Raw genomic sequence first — 3,832 nt, 5'->3', positions numbered from 1 at the left:
AAAGCCCCTGCTCTTTCAAAGTTTGAAAGAATTCCCATCAAACCATCTGTGAATGAGGCTTTCGTGGGGGAATAAATTGACAGCTTGTACAATTTTAACCCAAATTACTGAGTTAGGCTTTCCATCTTTTCTTCAGTAAGTTGTGGTAAGATATACTTTCCCAGAAGACCAATGACTGGCATCTGCCTAAAGTATTGTCTTATAATTATTTCCCTTATTTAATCCTGATTTTATGTGTTTGTGCTCTCCCATCCCCCCTTTTTAAAGTAATCAAGCTGTTTTTTTCCTTTGTTTTTCAAAAAACCTAAATATTGAATTTGTTATCAATTCTTCTGTTTTTTTTCTTACATTTTAAGTTTTTAATTAATTTTTTTCTATTTTTTCTTTAAAATGCTTGATTAGTTTTTGCACGAAGTGTTTAAAGATATAATTATTACTTTGCCCTCAGCTTTGACCCTATCCTATGAGATTTGATATATAATATCCTCATTATTGTAATTTTCTAGATAGGCTGCTGTTCTAGTTTGATTTCCTCTTTGAAATAAGGAAAAACGGACTTTTTTTTTTTTCATTTCCGATAGGTTGGGTATTAATATTTTTTTTTGCTTCAACTTTATTATTTTTAGTTTTATTATAACTTCAGAATGTGGTTTCTATTTCACTTCTTGGTTTATTGAGGTTTTCTTAGTGATCTAATGTATTGCAAAATTTTGTTAAGTCTTCTTTGTTTTTGAAAACCCAGTGTACAGTATGTTCTCTTTTTTTTTGAGACACAGAATCAGACATACACATATAAGATCAATCTCGTTCATCCTATTATTCGAATCATCTATATCTGGTTCTTGTTTTTTGTTTTCTCGCCTTATTTGATGATAGGGGCTGAAAGAAGTGAGTTAAAATATCTTACTATCAAATGTGTTTCTTTCCTTTTTCTCCAGTTCCTGAGAGATATTTTATTTTATTTTGGATTATAAAATTCAACATGATAGTGACCCTTGTGTATAACTTAATGAGTTCTTCATGACTTCAGGTTTCTCCGATATTAATATCGTATACCTTCCCTTGCTTTCCTTTTATTTATCACCATTTTATATCATTTATCTATCATTTTACATAGTATTTACATGTAATTTTTGCTTGTAACTTTTACTTTTGGTTTTTCTGAGTCACTTTATTTTAATATATCAGCAAATAGATTTTTCAAAAATCCATATGAGACTTTTTACCTTTTCTTATATTTATCTGATTATGTTATAAATAATTACATTATCTGAAAGCAATTTTTGATGTATTTTTAATATTTACTGTTTTTCTGTGTTGTACCTTTTAACTTTTTCTCCTTTGAATTTAGAAGGCATTTAGTCTGGGTTCTATTATTTATCCTCATAATTTTGAATAATACGTTTAAGCTGATTTTTTCACAGTGTATCAATTTTCAAATTTCAATAATACAACCATCTCTATTTTCTTCTGTAAAAGATGAGAAAATTAGTACGGTTGGACCACCTGTTCCCCTCCTCCACAATTTTATTGCTTGTCCTGGAGTATTTATGTGACTTTATATCATTGTCAATTAAAACTAATTAAATAGTCCCCTCTTGCCTAGGAATTATGACAATGATATTGTAATTAGAATTTCTGCATTATTTGAGTAGTATTTATATTTACTAGATTCAATACTCAGTGCTGGGTTTTCATCCTATAACTTCTCCACTTCTGAGTTATTTTTAATTTTATCTCTCAAACAGATTATATTTTCAAGTAGGTTTTTTTCAATTCTATTGAGGTATAATTGAAGTACCTTAAAGTATGTATACGATTTGATTAGTTTACGTACACACACACACGCACATCTGTGAGAGCATCACTGAGTTCAAGATAATAAACATTTCCATCTGAGGAAAAGCAATGCTCAATGCAGAGGACAGACAACCCAAATATCCAGTGCACACCGAATCTTGTAGACCTAAATAATATCATAGAACAAATTGAATAGAAAAATAATTAAAAGGCATAATAAAAACCAGAATTTTTGAAGCGAAGGAGGACATAAATTTGTACATCAAAAGAGTTTTTCATTTTGGACAAAAGTAATAAAGAATTATAAACTCTGAGTGGAATTACTGAAAGGCAAGGTTAAAGATAATATGGCAGAAATGTTACCTGCTAAAGAAAAATTAGTCTAACTTCAGATTTCTCCTTAGCAATTTTGTGTGAAAGAAGAAAACGGAACAATATATATTGAGGACTTTGTTGGAGGGACACTATATGACCCACTTCTCCATAGCCAGCTAAGTAATCATTCAAATGACGAGGCAACAGAAAGATGTTATAAAATTGTCAGGAATTCATGAACTACATCATTCATATCGTCTCTAAAATACACTTGACTATAGCTAACATCATAGCAAATGGTAGAAAAATTGAGTCGTGTCCCCTAAGATTGAGAACAAGGCTGGGATACTCACGTCCAACACTTCTATTCCACACCATTCTGGAGGTTTGCAGACATTGCAATAAGGCAGGAAAAAGAAATAAAAGGCATAGAGATAAGAATTGGCAAAATATAATTATCCCTGTTTATATTTCCTAGAGTTTTTTATACGTGAAAGCATACAGTAGTTATCTGGGGGTGGAGTGATGGACAGAGTAAAAGGGGCGTGGCTAAACATTTGCAGATGATGGAAATGTTTGTAATCTTGATTGCTTAAAAGGAATATGGGTGGTATTTCCCTTTTTCCTGTGTTCCTGTGCACTGTTTGAATCCTCCCCTTGGCATTTATTTTGGATGGTGGGATGTTAATAATTTCCATTCACTATTTAGATCTTCAGTTGCTGGAGGGTTTGGGAAGATGGCTGAGGCTATGGGCAGCTGCATTCTGGACACTGAATGTGGTTTCTCTCTGAATTTGTTGACTCCACGGAAAGCTGGCTGATGTCTTACCTTGTTCTGCACACGTGTGGTTACCCTCGGATTTCAGTTTGTTCCTCTGCAGTGATATGATGAAGCCGCTTTGATGAGAAGTCGAGTGGGATGATGACTTGCAGCCTGGCTTGTAAGATTTTTGTTCTGTGTGTTAGCACGTATTTTTAGCTAATAATTGCCACTTGTCTGCCACTTCCAGATCTTTCCAGTTAGGAAAGAAGGGGCTCTCCGAGGAGTTGACATGTGAGCAGAAGCACCAAGCCATTTGAAGATTTAGGGAGAGAGCATTTTAGGTAGAAGGACCGGCAGGTAAACGAGCCCAGAGCTGGAGACAGCTTGATATTGCTTAGTTGAGAGCCTTGTCTCTGAGCCTTGCTGAGCCTGCCCATCTGCAGTGGGACTGTTCTAAGTGAGAGCTTTCCTGTCCCTCCCCAGCCCACCCTTGCCTTCAGCTTTTTCAAGAGCGAGGATCTTCTGGGGAGACGGACATCCTTTCTTTTTCTCCAACAACCCCCACTGTGCTCCTGAGCTGGGTGTTCGCACGCACACTCCTGGCACGTCCTCCCTCACTCAGACCTCGCCAGCGGTCTTTGACGTTTACAGTAAGAGATTGGGGCCTTCCTTTCATCATTTTAGCCCAAATGGAGTTTTCTTCCTCGTGGAACCCAGAAATCAACTGTCTCCCTGTCCATCTGCTCCCGAGCCCCGCACGCTGCGCACGTGCCCTGCTGCGCCAGCCCAGATGTCGGACTCCGTGCCGCTTCCCTGCAAACATTCCCAGCGTTAGCGATTGTACAGATTTTAGTGCGGGTTTCGTAGGGGAGCCAGGGGAAGGGGTTATTATCTCATCTCACTGCAAACAACTGAGAAACCCTCATGCGGTGTTTTGCACCCCCGGGCCCTCCC

The sequence above is a fragment of the Pteropus alecto genome, unplaced genomic scaffold, assembly GCF_000325575.1.
Source record: "Pteropus alecto unplaced genomic scaffold, ASM32557v1 scaffold97, whole genome shotgun sequence".
NCBI lineage: Eukaryota > Metazoa > Chordata > Mammalia > Chiroptera > Pteropodidae > Pteropus > Pteropus alecto.
This window is presented reverse-complemented; position numbering follows the sequence as displayed.